This window comes from Cardiocondyla obscurior, linkage group LG11, assembly GCF_019399895.1.
Source record: "Cardiocondyla obscurior isolate alpha-2009 linkage group LG11, Cobs3.1, whole genome shotgun sequence".
NCBI classification, from domain to species: domain Eukaryota; kingdom Metazoa; phylum Arthropoda; class Insecta; order Hymenoptera; family Formicidae; genus Cardiocondyla; species Cardiocondyla obscurior.
In genome coordinates this window covers 5,952,546-5,970,167 of record NC_091874.1, presented here as the reverse complement: position 1 = coordinate 5,970,167, position 17,622 = coordinate 5,952,546, and the positions used below count along the sequence as shown (strand labels likewise).

General features: G+C 37.5%; 2 protein-coding genes across 5 annotated transcripts in view; one reads left to right on the top strand and one right to left on the bottom strand.

The window, feature by feature from the left end:
* Positions 1 to 12,808, bottom strand: part of Dop2r (dopamine D2-like receptor) — a 190,795-nt gene extending 177,987 nt beyond the window's left edge. For all 4 annotated transcript variants that reach the window (XR_011546372.1, XM_070663351.1, XM_070663353.1 and 1 more), the window contains exon 1: positions 11,193 to 12,808. The gene's annotated coding sequence lies outside the window, so the exon portion shown is untranslated. The remainder of the gene's footprint in view (positions 1 to 11,192) is intronic.
* The window catches only part of LOC139106514 (dicarboxylate carrier UCP2), a 46,565-nt gene continuing 31,413 nt past the window's right edge, over positions 2,471 to 17,622 (top strand). The window contains exon 1 of the transcript XR_011546375.1: positions 2,471 to 2,489. The gene's annotated coding sequence lies outside the window, so the exon portion shown is untranslated. The remainder of the gene's footprint in view (positions 2,490 to 17,622) is intronic.

Below are 17,622 nucleotides of genomic sequence, written 5' to 3'. Positions count from 1 at the left end.
AATTGCGAGAACGAATGAGAGAGAGAGTGAAAATAGGATAGGCCTCGAAAGAGTTCAAACGCGGCCACCCCCGGTAGACCCTCTTAAGGACAGAAATCATCTCCTTATCCCACGGGTCCTTCCATCTCCGCCGATTCCCTCTGTTCTACATAGGAGCCTAGAAGGGCGAAGTGCCGCCGGTATATATCACCAGGCAATATCTTTCAGACTGTAAATTCCTCAGAGTATCGCAGTCTAGTGGCTGTAAAGTTTGCGGGATATATATGTAGCGCATAATAGCATCCGGTATCCGCTATCTGAATTCTCCCGGCCATGGAGTTGGTGGTGTTCGCGTAAGCTGGGGTAAAGAGGGCAAGGTGGAGAGAGGGCGGAGGATGAGGGAAACGGGTGCGATCTATGCAAGCAAGGGGGCTGCTCGCGCACGGTTAGAGGGGAAGGAAAACGTGGGGACAAAGCGGCTCTGGAGCTCTAGAGACTCCTGTTAAAAGCCTGTGTCGGTCTCTTTCCTTCATTCGTCGGCCGACGGATCTATCCATTCTTTATCGACGGCCATTCGTGCCCACGCTTGCGAAAATTGAATTCCATTGTGGCGGCTATTGCAGGCGACCACGGCGAGTCGCCCGTTTAATGCATTAAGCGCAGCGGATCCGCGAATATGCGAACCGACCGTGTATCGGCTTGTACTGTTTTGGGTTGCAAATGGTCACTACTCTTTTTTTTATTTTATTTTTTTTTTTTATATATATATTTTTTCTTGCACGAACACGCGGCAGCTAATACATTTTTTTTCGCGCGAGAATACGCTGCGTATTGACAGCGGGGTGCGATATTACGAAGAAGTGTCGCGTTATTCACAGCTCAAGCAAGTTATATTGGAAGTTATATAGGGAGGGATTACTATAAGTATGACGAAACATACATACATTCATACATACATCGATAAAAAGTATTATAAAGTATGTAAAAGATAGATTTATGCACAAATAATACATATTTCTGTATCAGAAATATTATGCGATGTCTTGAATTCTAACTATGAATATTTTGGCTGTAAATAATTTTATATTTCCACCGTACTTACGGCAGAAAGGTATACGTCGAAATTCTTTTTTTAATTTTATATTTTTTAATGCAAAAGTAAACGGCAAACATCTTTAACAATGACAATTATTACTCGAGATTTTACTTTCTAGAAGAATATAAACCTATGATTTAATAGAATTTTTAATATACATATATGTTTCATTAAAGTATCGCGGACAAAAAGAAATTAAGAGTGAAATTCTGTGGAAGATAACCATCTGCAGCATATATTTTAATATAAAAAATTAATGGCAGGAATTAGTCTCGAAATTGTTGCTTAAAAACTTTCACGAAACAGATAAATATTAGGATTATTGGATTATTTTTGAGGCTTGCTCGAATCAGAGTTTTACAACGACAATCTGAGAGCTCGAAAATGACGATTGGGTCTTCGAATCGCGAAAAAATATACTCTAGTATCGAACAGAACGATCTTGTGATCTTGTGTTTTAAAGGTGGACACTTCGAGCTCGGCGAGCTCGTAAAAAAAACGTAAACAGAACTCGGCGTCGAGCTCAGCGTTTCCGAGAATTCCGTGCGAGAAGGACAGCGTCCAGTCGGCGATCGAGACTTATCGACTGTCTCACTCTCTTACGCGGTACCTCTCTGTTCCACCAACGGCCGAAATCTCTAACGGATTACTTCAGTCTAGTTGCGGAGTCTCGGGCGTGAAGACGCGTTGTTAATCGCTCCGTAATTTCGCGTATTTTCGGCCGCATATAGGACAATCTCGCGTACAAATAAGCGTCGACGTTGTCGACTCGAGATCGGACAATCGTTTTTTGCGCCCCTGCGTCATTCGTCTCATCGTTTTGTACTTCGTTTCGTTCCTCGAAAAAATGTTTCTGAACGACAAAGTTACGTCGCGAGCGCCACCGCGCACCGGAACATCCGAGCATTATTCCGCGTATTATTCGGGCATTTCCGACCGGCTTCTTCCATTACAATTTTTTTCGGCGAGTTCCGGTAATTGTGAGAGTGAGAGATCCGCACGTCGTCCGTCTCTCTTCGTCGCGGCTGGAATCCTCATTCCGTTTCGAACAGCTGATTGTTGAGGAACTCGAGAAAGACAAAATACGCGAGGAACATTACGTGTCGCGGTCCGTCTCATTCGCAGCTTATCGCTAGTTCTCGGCATCGTTCGTCGGCATCGAAGGATAAAAGTAACCTCACTTTACGGAAGCAACGCTACGGACATTGAGAGTGCAAATTTCTACGACGAGAGTGATCGTTCGTCTCTTGAATGATAGTGCCAAGTGATTAGAAGTGCTGCAACACGTCAGGATAATCCAGAAACTGCCACAGAAGGAAGGAAGGAAGGAAGGATGAATGGAAGAAAGGAAGGAAGGAAGGAAGGAAGGATGGCTGGAAAATAACCTACTATAACCTAACCGAAATCTACAAATGTAAGTACATCACTCAATTATAATTATCATAAAGAAATTTGTACAATTAATTAATGTCCCCACATGTAATGACGCGTGCGAATTAGGATTTTTCGAAAAATTACGCGCGTAGCGCGCGTATGATTTTTTCTAATAATTATAAAAAATTAGAAAAAAATATTTATTTAAAAAAAGCTAAACATCTAAATGTCTTTTAATAATACGACTGCAATCTGCATACCTACGTATTAAATATATCGCGTGTTTATAATTTTAATTACATATAAAAAAAAAAATTTTTTTTAAACTTTTACTCTGTGTTTAAAAACTTTTATTCGCATTCTGGATATTCTACATGTTTTCAATTTTAATTTTATGAATGAGTTTAGGATAGTAGAAACTGGTGAAACAAAATTTTCTCTTTTAAATAATTATATTACATTTTAATATTACGAAATTATTAATTTAAATTATTACACATTTCTTTTCGAAATTCTTCGACGTCTTACGAGCATAGATTTAACGCCATGCGAATATTAATCAATCTCTCGTATTACTAATACACAAAAATAATTTACCCCGTTAATCTTAAATATTTTAATTTCGCCGAGATAAATGTGTGCGTATGCATAAATAAAATAACTCGACGGAAGTTTATCTTCGCTTTATAAGTGACGCATGTAATGCAGTATCCCTAAGCTCATGAAAACCATTGGGGAAAAATGCGGGGTAAAGAGACGACCTAGAAAAGGAAGTAACACGCATCCTGTAATTCACCCAGTATTTTCTCTCGTCCCCTTCCTCTTCCACCATCAGCATACTCTTCTTCATTGCTTTCGTCCTTCCTTTTTTCGCACCGCGGCGACCTTCGTTCCGTTCTATGGTAGTGGGTGCACGGCAGAAGAATAGGAACTGAAGTAGGGTGACTGAATTTTATCAGAAGGAATGTATACCCACACCTTGAACGTCAGATCTTAAACGTCGTTCAGAAGCCGCTGACATTTTAGACTATCTTCTCGATATCGACATTCTGGAAATGTTCGCGAATGCCATTCCCGACTTCGCTCTTGCGTGAATTTGAGGAAAATAAACCGAATGCCGTAGCATGAATGTTTTATACAGCAGCGGTATCGCATTACTGTCTGTTGTTTAGCAATTACCGTATAAAATTACTTCAACAATAATACGCCGTATTTGAAAATTATTTATTAATAAAGGAAAATCTCGACTGCGCGTTTAACATTTTCATACAAGTCAGCGACTTTAATTTCGAACTACAATAGGTACATATTTTATGATCAAAAAATGAACGATATTTTTTTTCTTTATTAATGTCTTTAACACTTGTCAATAATTTGCAATCCGTAAAAATATTATTAAAAGTAGTTCCAATTTTTTTTTTTTTTTTAATATTTTATATCTAAACTCCTGTGGTTACGAAAAGTTTTAAAATATAAACGGTGAAATATCTCAACGTCGTTCACAATATTTTTAACGAGTGTTTTAGAAATCATATATTCTTATCTATTGTATTATACATGATCCCGAGTTGAGACCAAAAATTAATCATAGGAACGTTATGCGTATTCTCTCGCGAAATCGGTATTTTGAAAATTCTAAGAGATAATTTGAAGGTTGGTAAAATTTGCCAATACGTAACTATCGCAATATTATTTTGCAGAACTGCCGGTTTTCTGTTCACGAGTCATAAAAATTGCCCAATTAGCATGCATGCTCGATTACGATTAACGCTAGTCCAATTAATAAGTGAAGTAAGAATATTCTCTTTTCGCTACGCTTCGACAAGAAGCGTGGCATTATTTGAATATGTAAATATGCAAAACGATATTAATCCCTAGTGAAGAACACAGTGTTGAAATTTTGTTCTCAGCATTTGGCGTCGTCGTTGCCGCGCCCGCACACCCTCCCGTAAAACTTCATGCATTATTCTGCGCTTATGCACAGAAAAGAGAAAATGCCGAAATTTGACATTTCATTTCCTCCAAACCTGACGTAGCTCGCGTTAAGGAAAGATGAACATTACGCATTCAAATATTTCGCAATATTTCGTAGCAGGAAACGTTTACACATAAGAAGTAATGCGGATTTAAAGATTCAAAGACACGACTCATTGAAAGAAATACGAATTTATTTAAATTTATTCTGCACTTTCCATTTGCTTTGCCGTTAATAATTTCCTAATTTATTATACCGTACAAGTAATATGCAGCACGACAATTTCTTGCGTTATAATTAATTATATTAATTAGAAACAAGCGAGGTCGAATTGGCATAGATAAAAGATATCAAAATACGTCGATTATATTATTTTGCTAATTTAATAATGACCACATTTTCTCGTTAATTTTTGACGACGTTTTCAGATTTATAACGATACGGAAATCTAGAATAGTTTTGACAATCAATAATTTTACTGAGGTCAATCGACTCTGGCTTTTTGGCAATAGGTTTTCGATATTTTTCCCCCTCCGACCAAGGTTTAGTCGTAAATCACTCGAAAGCGGGCGATTTTGTTTTTATCCATTCGGCCAACCAACGGTTACAGATCATATCGATGTATCTTAAAAATTGCATGACTTTAGAATTGTTATCACGTTTTAGTACAATGTTCCTTAATATTTTTTTGAGAGCAGTTCAGAATAATATTCGGAAATACTACGAAATTGGAGTGCAAATGATTTTCTTTTTTTTTCCTTTCGTATTCTGCCCCGGCAAGTCTTTTACGGTATACGTTTGCGATATACATATCGCTGCATATACTACACACGTATATGTATTCACCGTGAAAATGTATTCGCTTCAAAAATTTTCCGTTATCAAAAATTCCATAGCATAATTTACGCTTTGATACTAGATCCGTTCAACAGAGAAAAATTGGATGGTAACGCAATATGAATAAAAGAGCCTCAATCGCACGCGATAAACGTAGTTTTCAAGTACTATCATGAGGAATATGTGGAATATAAAAAGACATGCGCCACGCAGGAAATCTCACAGGCGTTAGTAATGCGAGTTCGTCCATTCTCGCGTAGATTAGTCTCAAAGGATTGCATTGTCAACGAGCTAACTTTCGCGAGCACGCAAACAGGCTTTCGATACAACTTTGCCCGCTTTCGTTCTCTCCCTTTCTCTCTTTGAGAATTACGCGCAAGAACATTGCCAGTTCGTGCCGATGACAAACGTTGCGTGCACGTGCTATAAGTGGATAAATGCAAATGCGTGCTTATGAACATCGAAAATCGATATGCACGTTCCTCTTATTCTATAACGTATGTAATAAAAATAAAATGGAGGGAGGCGATATTACGTAACCGTGCAACGTCTTGAAAAACGTCTTCCGCAAGAATAATACGGACTTTCAGAAAGCGATTGGGAATTTTAACTTGCGCCCATCATTCGTAAAAGCAAAATGATTCAGTGCCAGGGAAATGGGCGGTAATTCTGTAATATATATCCCCAATGAAGCTACGGCATAGTTCTTACGGTGCGGGAGGGAAAAAAAAAATTTTTTTTATCGAATTGCTTATGCGTTACCCACGTGCATTTCCGATATACTCCAATTTATTCTTCTTGTTCATAAAAGCAATATGTTTGCTGGCTCATATAACGTCGTACTGAAGTTTAATAGAGTTGTGTGCAATGGTAATGAAACACCGAGTACGGTGCAAATAAATAAATGAACGCTTTTATTTGCACGTGGTAAATGTAGCGCGAATTTGTGGAAATAAAAATATCCCGCTAATTGTTAATTGGCACTAATTAAGCCTATGTACATACGTGCGACTATCATATGCAATTTGATATCGCATTTAACATGTTAGGATTTACAATTTCCAATTTGGGAACGAATCAAGGAATATTTAAAAACGTGTTTGACAAAACCGTGGAATATTACGATCACGTGCCTATCGAACTCGTAAATTTTTCGATTAATTAATTGATTATTCTTTCACACAATACTGGCAATTAAAGCTAGAAAAATGGCTTATGTTTTATGTAACTACGTCATTTGTGATTCAATTTCACGGGAATAAAGTGAACGTCATATTCCATGCGCCGTCGTTCATGAATTTTTGGTACGTCGCCGTAAATTTCAGATTTTTTAAAATACGCCGCTGCGCGATCTTCGAAATGTTCGACGCACGAATATATATGTGCAAAAAGTACCGAAATTGTTTTCGAATATTAAATCGTTGTTGAAACACTCTCCCCCCATGGTACGACTAGAAAATATTTCTGCAATATATTCTCAGTAATTTTCATCTAGCCGCGAAGGCAACATCTTTCTTCTCCTTTGTACGTAACGTCATTTTCTGTCTTTCAAAGAAAAAAAAGAAAGAGAGAGAGAAGAAAGAAATGAAATCATATCTCCCTAGATTGATCGCTCTCGTGCAGCAGTTGCGACGAAGAATATCGTACATCGCGGAGGAAAAATATGATCCTTTACCGCCGCGGTGAGCCCGACTTAGATTAATCGCCGAAATAATGATATAATTAATTACATACAATTAGCACGAAACTTCGCTAATGCGGAGTCCTTCCTGCCCGGTGTTCTGTTAGACATTTGGCGCGCACCATTTCGGTGAGAAATGATCGTAAGGAATTATCTCGAGTACCGCGATATGTATCCGAGGTGAGTCTTTCTTTTTCTCTGACATTAGTTTTAATTTAAAAATGACAAATGTCTCCGGCAACTCAATAATCATTCGAAACATTCTCGCGTCGGCAATGTATTCAGTTGAACGTACTTTGCTCTCGAATCTGCGAAACGTGAAGGTAATTGTTAGGGCGATGGCAATGCATTGAGAATCGTATACTGAAACAAATTAGCCGGCTTGATGTGAAAATTCATGCAATTAAAATCTAAAATTGAATAGAAGTATATATCAATATGCATACGTTTATAAATAAATTGGCACGATGAAAATTTCAATATTAATGCACGAGTATAAAAGAGAGCGTCGTATTAACTTTATAAACGACAAAAGGATTCTCTTCGACTGAATAATTAACAGTTTAGCTCATAAAATAATATGCGATAATTATTAACTGCTGTGGGGCAAATATTCGTATGCGCATTCGCATGTGACACATATCGACGAGTGTTGCACGTGCATAATTAATGAAACAAACTAAAAAGTAAAACTTGACATATTAACTAACAATGTTAAGCTATGCCGTGTACATTAATCGTTAATAATCGTTCGAATAAAAGTGATTTGAAATTATATGTAAGAATAACCACGTAAATCATTGCAAATTTTTTTTTTTAAATAATCGCAGAATATGATAAAAATCTTATTACATTTTATTTAATATTTTAGAAAAATAGTATTATTACTAGAATATATATATTTTTTTTATTAATAAAGCAAAGCTTGTTATATATTGATATCAATTTGCAAACAATGCTTTAAACTATTATGTAATTTAACAAGCCTGAATAATTAAATTACTATTACTAAATTATGATACATATATCCATATGTTAATAAAATAATTAATACGTCAGTAATAACAAATAGTTTTTCATGATTATTACAAATTAATAAGTATGTCACACTGCATACAATAAGAAAATTAATTATTATTAATTTATTAATATTGAAGTAAGAAGGTTTTTATTATTTTGCGAGTATCTTCAAAAAATCAAGTTGTCATTTAAAAAATAGAAGAACAATATCTGTCTAGTATCGGTCGTCTGGTCACTGTCCAGCGCGGATCGTGTATCTAAATAGATATCTGATCGTTTTTTTGCCGCGTACTTGTTTACTGTTGTGTTGCTGACCCTATGCAACGTTCGCTCGACTGCCGAATTCGCCGGGCAAACCGGTTCTTGCCGTCCACCACCGCGCGTCCTCCACCTTGCGAACTTGGAGCGAGAAAATTGCCGGCCGACGTAAACACACGCACGTACTCACACTATCGCGGAGGTCGGCGGGCCTCTTTCTAAAGTACGTCTCCGCAAACGTATCAAATATGATTAAAGTAAAGTAGTTAACGACAGGAAGATGAATAAGAAACGTCTGTCTTCGAACGACCGAATTGTCATTTTTCTTCGTCGAAGTCACGCTAGTATGCCTAATAATGGTGAACGCAACAGGTAATGGCACAGAAACGTGTTTCATTAAATTAACTGTAAAAGATTCTTGCTTTTCTCACTGCATGATCGCACCCGATCAATTATCTAAAGATGTGACGGCTTTACATGTACGTATTCGAGATCTCATTTTTCTTTCCTCCGCTTTATGAACAAGTTTTCCGTTTCTTATATCGTAACACTTCGAACGTGAACTGCACCTGATTAATTAATTTCCATTTCTGGAAACTGATAAATTAAAATATATCTATAAAAAAAATAGCAATTTTTTTTTTCTTTTTTTTTAGCAATGAAAAGGTTAGTATAAAAGTGATCCTCGCGTCGTTTCTCTAATATCACTTACGTAATAGTAATTCTAGCCGGCAATCGTGCAATAGCTTTTTATGGAAATGACTCAATATGCTAAATACACCGATCGCAAGTACCCGGATCGCAAAGAATTTGTAAAATACCGTGCATTCAGGGAATTACTGGAATTACCTTGTCAACTACTGGACTGGAGGACTGCCGTGAGTGCTGGCGGATTCAATTGTGCCTGAAAAAGCAGAGTGGCCTGCTGAGAGCCCATTTGCACAAAATCCAACGATCGCTAACTCCCACAGCTTATGCTGCCATATAATTTCGTAATATCGGTGGCGTTTTAAAATACCCGTGATACGACGAGACACGGTAAAACTTGTTGGGACGAATCGTTTCGCCGTCAGGATTTCGAGAAAATTTATACATTTGTTCCTACACGCATCTCTCGAAGTTATCAATTTTAAAGAAAAGAATTAATTAGCTTTTTCACTGTAAAGATAAGATGCATACGTTTAATAATGTTGCACGATTGTCGATTGAGTGCTTTGTAATTTAATAGTCTTGAAAGATATAAATACTTTTTTTTTTATTAATGTCATAATTTTTTTTTTTTTTTTTACTAAAGACATTAATTTAATTTTGGTAACTTTATAAATATAGACAATGGTAGATACCGTGGTAATTATGTCTAATCGTGTCAAATTTTGTTTAGTACAGTTTGTCACGTATTAATAATTTGTATAACTAAGGAACGTATAAATAATTACATTAGACTAGTTATTAAATTGTTCATATTATGCATTGCCATTGCGACAAGTTAATTTCACGTTACGCAACTGATCTTTTTACTTCTGAAAGATTATTATAAGGGAGATATGAATTATGAAAGAGAGAAAATGAGAACAAGTGCAATTTTATTTATCCACTCATCATAATTAACAATATTTATGTTGTCATAAATATCACACATATAATTATCATACAAAATCCAATCTAAATTATTTATATATAATTTGTACTCGTCGCGCTTCGTTATTTACTCATTTCGGATAAAAGCCAATTTAAATGAAATAGCTGGGACGAATACCAACCATTAACATTGTCGGGATTAATTTTGCATTCTATAACAAATACCCGCGCTGTGAAAAATTAATATTTTTCTAATTACAACGCTTTAAAAAACATGTATATATGTTTGTGCGTGAATTTACTAAAAATAAAATTTTTTTATTAATAAAAAGAAAAGAAAAGGACAAATTCACAACCGAACACATTCGATTCTCTTCTTCGCAATCCACTTTGTCCTACGCCCTCGTGCAGAAAGGCTTATCAACTTGCGTGCATTCCCAGAGAGACGGTAATGAAAATGCCTCCGGAATATTTCACGTGCCCCTTTAATACATCAAGAGATAGGGCAGAGGAGCGGAAAGTGAGAACGAGGGAAGAGGTGGAAGGAAGGAAAAGCTGGTGCACAGTCGATACCGGAACAGGAGGTGAAGTAAAAGGGCTGTAAAAGAATCCCTTTTCCATCTCTGCGTGTTATACTTTTTGCCCTGCGCAGTTCTCTCGTTTATAGCCCTTAATTCGAGCGACGCGAATTTAGCCCGCGGCTATATTATATCTTGCTCCAGCTTTACTATCACGTCGTCGAAAAAATTACCCACTCGTTTGTGGCCGTGTCAGAAAAATTTCACATCCCGACAGAATCGAACGGTGACCACGTACGCTCGCAATTAGTGTTATCGCGTAACCGCCTGATGAGCATCTTCAATCGTATATCGCAATTTATTTCAATTAAAAAAAAAATATATATATCGAGCAATATATAAAAATTAAAAAATGTGAGATACACACGTTATTTCTTTTGCATCAAAAATGCAATTGATGTATTTAAAAGTTAGTTGCACATAAATTTCGAGGACTTTAGAAAACGGCGAGTAAAATATGCTCTATCCATTTTATATTAATGTAATTTTTTTTATTTATTTTTTGTTCTAACTTCTTTTTTTTTTTTTTTTTTTTAACAATTATTTTTGCGACACGACTTGCAAATTAAAACAGACGATACACCAACTTCACGCTTGTCTCAAGCGTTTCCCCCTCGCTAATAATAAATCCTCGTCTCTCTCACATCGTATTTTAATTATCAGTTATCGAGGTCTCCTTAGCAATTCAAATCGCACACGTGACTACACCCTTGACACCGGCGCGGCTGCCGACATAGAGGACCTTGGGCCAACGAAATTGGCGTGCCAGCACGCGACAGCAACGCGCGTCCGCGCCGTTAATGATCCGCGACTTACCGTCCATCCCGGCAGCAATGTCGCTCGATGATCGACGATTATCTACGACGGGACATTCCCAGATCACCCGACGAGTCTTCCGCGTGATCGATCCATAGGGCCGCGATATCGCGTGGGCGCGTCGTATGTAATGCTGCATCCGCGTAGTCGTGGACCGGTAGATCGCAGTCTCGTTCCGTCGACACTCCTCGATGCGCCGAGGGGTGCACCGTCACTTTCGACGTGGTCACGAGCTGACGATGTGTCACGCACAGATGTCGACATGATGTCATGCGTACATGGCGAAGCGCTTCTAGTGTCGCGTGTTTACCATAGGTAAAATCGAACGAGAAATAGAGATAAAGAAAGAGAAAAAAAAAAGAGAAAAAAGATAGAGAGAGAGAGAAAGAGGCGGGAAAACGGAGGGAAAGAGGAAGAGAGAGATGCGACCACGAGGGAAAAGCCTTCGAGCTCTTCAGTCTACTATCGTTTCGATTACCCGCGCTGCGCGATTACAGCGATACACTCGGGAAGCCGTCTTAAGCCGGGCTATTCAGTGCCGACGGATCGCCTAAAATATTTTGCGACAGCGGATCGGAAACCCCGACGACGCCGTATCCGATCCACGGGACGGGCGTTTAGAAGGCTTATTAAATTCTCTGTGGCAACGACACTTGTGTTCCTTTACTCGACCGTGATCGTCCCTCAATCTTCCTAGCAAAGTTCCACTTTTCTCTGAGCTTCTCTCGTGAGTTGTCCGCACCCCCGTCCTTCCCTCTTTTACTCTGCGGATTATCGCCTTCAACCTTCGCTTTTTGCGATTGATTCGCTGTCACTACTTAGATCTCCAGTTGGATCAGCAGCCATTAGCAGACACGATGGAATTGCAACGACAGCAATCACGTTAATCCGATCCGCCGGCACTTCCAGCTAATTTCAACGCGTCACTGCCCCGTCGATCGACGTTGAATTTCCTGGCTAGAAATTTGGTCCTGCAACAGCTAAAACGGAACCGCGCCGACGAATAGTGTGCACGCCTCACGCGCTGGCTCATAAGGATCGTTACTGATTACCGGAAATAAGCAATTATTCCCAATCAATCTTTGTTTAAATACTCCTCTCGTGTGTGTGTTCGAAATCAATCGCTTTTCCGGCCGAGCCTGACCGTCAGTCCTTCCTGTCCTTGTAAATCATCACGTTTCGCCTCACGATTTCGCGATCGACACAACGCGCACGTTACGCGACGGGATCTTGGATAAACTAAAGTATTTCGGAAATGCGATATATTTCGATCGATTTTAATTGATGCACGGTTATATCTGTCCGATCTATCCGTTCGTTACGCGAACACCGATCGATCTCCGTAACTGCGAAAGTACCTGTGGATTCCGGCCGAGTAACGATCGACGATCGACTACTTGGGGGGGAGGGATGCGCGCGAGATTGCTAAATGTCTGTCAACGTTTCGAGACAAGCGGCGAGTTACGACGTGGACCAGGATCGATCGACGAGGATTGACATCACACCACCGTCATCGTCGTCGTCGTTTATCTCGATCGGCCAGGCAGCACTCTCGAGCCACGTCGTGGAGCGTACGGCGAGCGACTGGCTGTCTGCTCGAGTTTCCACACCGCCTCGAATCTCGAATGCTCGCGCGCGCTCCAGAGGGGTTGGAAGTGAACGAGAGAGGGCGCGAGAAAGCGAGAAAGGGTGAGAGAGAGAGAAGAAGAGAGACAGAATACGTGAGAGGGGAACTCCACCCTCTCCCTTCCTGGTAAAACCCTCTCGCGCGCACGCTGCCTGTGACCAACCCCTAATTCTCAACCCTCCACCACCAGCCTCCTTCTATTCCTCCGTGTCGCGTTGGCCGTTCTCATCCTCTCCATCTGTGTGTGTGTGTGTAGGTCCTTTTTTTTTTCTTTTTATTTCTTTCATTCTTCTTTTCTTCCCCATGGTGTTTCTTTTGCAATCCTTTCCTGCTCATCTCGAGACTCTCGAATATCTCCAAAATTCGTTGGCACAGGTCCTGCCGGCAGATATGACGACACGGGACTTTGATTACCAGCGGTGCGTCTGTCCCGTACTATCTGTTACTAGCGCGGAGGGAATCGCACGTTATGGGACAAATGTCGGTCACTCCAACGAGTTCGGGTGTGTTTCCCAACTCGCTTTTCCTCCCTCGAGAATTAGCTTAGCAAATTTTAAACAAACCCGTACAAATGTCAATCTTAGATATTCACAAGCGTCCCGGTTTGGCTTAATCAGGACTAAATATTAAAATTTTATCAAATATTAATATTAAATAATATTAAACATTGCAAATACTAACAATAGATTTTTAATAAATATATGCGCACTTAAAAGTTTAAATTATTAAAATAATAACTATCATGTAAAAGAAAAAGATAATTCAGAGAAATGTGATAATTATACAACAGAATTGTACGGCATAATTATAAGCTACGTAAAATTATAATGTATGTAAAATATTTTACGTAGATATTAACTGGGATTTATTTTTTTTTATTTTTTTTTATTATGCCACGCAAATTAGGTACAGCAATGCTAATTTAATTATTAGAATAATATTTGCAATTTCCAAGATGTATTAGTGCAGTGCATATGTATTTATTAAATTTATTAGTTATTAATCAAAAGTCCTGTTATTAAGTAAATTACATTCATGGCAAAAGTGCCGTGTGATGGCTTTAACTACGACAAAAATCAATAATCTATAGTCATATCCCCTTGATTCGCGATCGCTTGACCTATATAATTTTTTAGCCGTATAATTTTCATAATGGATGAAGTATTAACATCGATATGCTTGTTTCGAACACATCAAATTAACATTATAATCAGTCTTCGTCAGAATTACGTCAATTACAGTTAATAAACTATAATAACATAGATAGAAATATCTGTAATCTATTTCGCATTGATGACACGAATGTTTCAAAATTCAAATGTAAAATATTTTATGAGAGACGTACCGATGTGACAAAAAGTATTTACATAATATTTCCGTGTCAGTGACGCTTTAATAATTACTTCTGGAGAAAAATGTTACAATATTTCGTCCTTTTATAATTAGTAAAAATTGTACTTATAATTTTTTGAAATTTTATTTTATTTTTCTTTAACGAGAGAAAAAGGAAGATAGGAAAAAGAAAAAAAAAATCAGTGCTCACATTATCAAAGCAGATTCATATCTGCCATGGTTATCACGATATTACGATTTAGGAAATAAGTACTATTTAAATGATATTAAGTCCGGAATCCTATTCTGAGTTTTAAATGACGGAATGCATATAGATTCATAAAGCATGTCGTAAAGACCGGGAACTCTCGCAGGTAGCATCACGGTGGTGGTGGATTTCGGCGCGCATAAACGGTGAAGAAAGCAAAGAAATTTATAGTTTTCAATTTTCCGTCTGTCCGGATTTGCGCAGGGCTCCGCGGAGGCACTCTCTCATTTAGCCCCATCCAATATGACGCGCTCTCTCTTTTTGGAAAGAGAGATACGTTCATCGTCTTCTCACTGCAAGGAGATTTTCCCATCATCAGTTATCGATAATCCAGCCTCGCAGTAACGAAGCACCGTACAATTATGCAGCCTCGCTCGTGGCATAGCAATGAGAGAAAAAATAAAATAAAAAAAAAACAAAAGAATAGATTTGCTAATCTAAATATCTAAAATAAAATTTTCGAATCCCTTTTGTAACGTAAAATTAGTATCGGTTTGTATTGAAATGATAGAAAGACAATGCTGTAAAAGGTAGTGAGATTTCAGATTGCACGCTGCAGCTTGTATCCGTTGTTTCAATTTCCATTTAATTGATACTGTTACTTTTGCTAATCCATTATTGATGCTCGCGCTTGTGCACTACATTCCAGAACATTTGTGTGGTATGTATATCAGTTTATCATTTTCACAGCGACAGATGCGTTCACGTCTCAACATCCCGTATTTACCTCAATGGGAGAGCTGTTTACTTATTCCCCTGTTTGACAATCCCGACAAAGTATTCACGATGAAAACTAGCTATAAATCGGAGATAAATAAAACGAACAGTTATCAAAGAACAGTTTTCTTTCTCGACTTTTTACAATTTATAAAAGAAAAAAGGGCCAGCGTCATTTTTAGTTAACAAAATTATTAATTCACTTGAATAGTTTTGTATATGTTCTCGATTAACATTTCGAATTTGTATACCAATTGACACCAATTTCAAAGATAAATTGTCCATAATTTTACAGCAGATTGAGTTGATAGATGAAAGACTAGAAATCGAACTAATGAGCCGTAATTCTACGAATTGATGTAAATGCGATATTTACCATTAAACTTGACATCGATACAATTTCGTTCGAGTCTGCTATTCGGAATCCCTGAAACTCTCTGCGGTCGAGTTAGTAGGGAAAAGCTATTTACGTGTTTATTTATCTGTCGGACCGTTGGTATGCTGGACTGATTAGCGTTTAATCGATTATTACAGTACGTCGAAGCAAGAATTGGACGTAAAACGGCAATTCACAAATGACGCAAATAAATGATCGAATTTATGATATAATTTCATATATTTTGACCGCTTTTGTTCGGACTTCTCGTTAGTCAGTAACGCGATTCATCGGCACAATGAAGCGCAAAATATTCCGTATCTTACAATTCAATCGCACGAAATAAGTAGGTTAATATTAAAAAATCGTTTATTGTTGTTCTAAACGAGATCAATTATGCAAATTGGTTCACTCATTGTGAAAACCGTAATCAACGTTGATGTACATTTACCAGTACATTATCTCATGCAGAAATCCCACACGTTTGCTTCAACACCGACGATTGCTCATTTACATATCATTGCGCGTACGATACGACATATTAGATGGATTACAAATTCGCTGGGCGTAACACGAGTATTAAATGCTCGTAAGTCGCTTTACGATAATTGAATTTTTTTCAAAGACCGGTTTCATATAATTCATATCATTTTTAATTTTTATTTATTAAAAAAATTTTTTTTTAATTTAAATGGAGCAAAAGGAAAATGAAACGTATATGTCGTCTGTACTATATTAAAGTTCAAGGTAACGGGAACGTGTTAAAGTGTTTAAATCATTGCTTTCGGCTCACTCTGTCTTCTCAGTCAGTTTCTCACTCTGCTTACATCAATAAAGGTCTATTTTCGAAGTTAGGGAGTCGGTAGTTGCTTCCAATCTGTGCAAAATGATCGAGTTTTAGGGCCATATACGAGCATCCGGGAATATTGTGCTAACAATTATCCCACGATTGACCAGCTAGATTAATAAAGTTATAATTACTATACGTCGCACATATTACCGTAGGAGGTCAGATCAAACGCTTGGATAAACATAATTTACTTCGAAGCTGGTACATTATACTAGCAACTATGTGAGAACGACGCACGATTAGTCGATGCGGAGAAACTAGGATTCAGCTATAATCCTTTTGCATTTATTAATAGTACGAATAGAACGTAATTGTGATCGATGATTGGTGATAATCATCAAAAGCTGTCTTTAATAATATACGGTGTGCCCGAATTCATTAACATAGAATATTTCTGTTATAAACGGAACGCCACTGTCAATCCCCCTGTACATTCCGATCATTGATACGTTTCGCAGCATTTACGTTCTGAAGTATTAATCGCTATGCGGTTTCTGTGTGCATTCACCGCATACTCTGTATTGATAATCGATTAATATATTTTACGCGATCAATAACTGTTGCGTGTAAAGAAAGGATTTTGAATTTAATTAATTTGTAGATTTTTTTTTCTTTTTTTAACTCGGAACCGAACTTATCATCTGAACATTAACATTTTTGATAAATTGACAACGTTAAATAAAAGAATTTAATGTTTCGCTTCTTGTAGTGGAAAAGGTATAGACGATAACGAGAAGACTTTGACCTTACTTTATAAATTGTAAATCTTTCTTGAAGCTAGAAAGAAAAGTGTGCAAGTATAAAATGTTAATACAAGTTAAATATCTGAATGCATATGCGATGGTCACCTAAGAACTCTTACTCGTTTATTCTTGACAAATCGCTTAGTTTGTTTCTTTCTCTACTTTTCAATATACAAATATTGATGTACGACGTACTGCGCCTTGGACGCAAGCTTTTTATAACATGCAAAAAATATCATCCATCACTCTTATGAGTTAGCGTGGTATCTGTGATCAAATTTCAAATGAAATATGTTAGAATATTATAATTTATTTCTTTCAACTGCGCACATTTTCAAAAGTAAAGCGAAAAAAAAAAGAAATAATTTTCCCCGTCGCAAAGCGTAACAGAAAATATTCGCGAATCCCAGTAGTTAACTAAAATTAAATATATAATTTTAAGGAAATAATTTTTTTAAAATTAAAGAAACCTAATAATTTAATATAAAATAATTTTTATTTATTTTTAACATTTTTT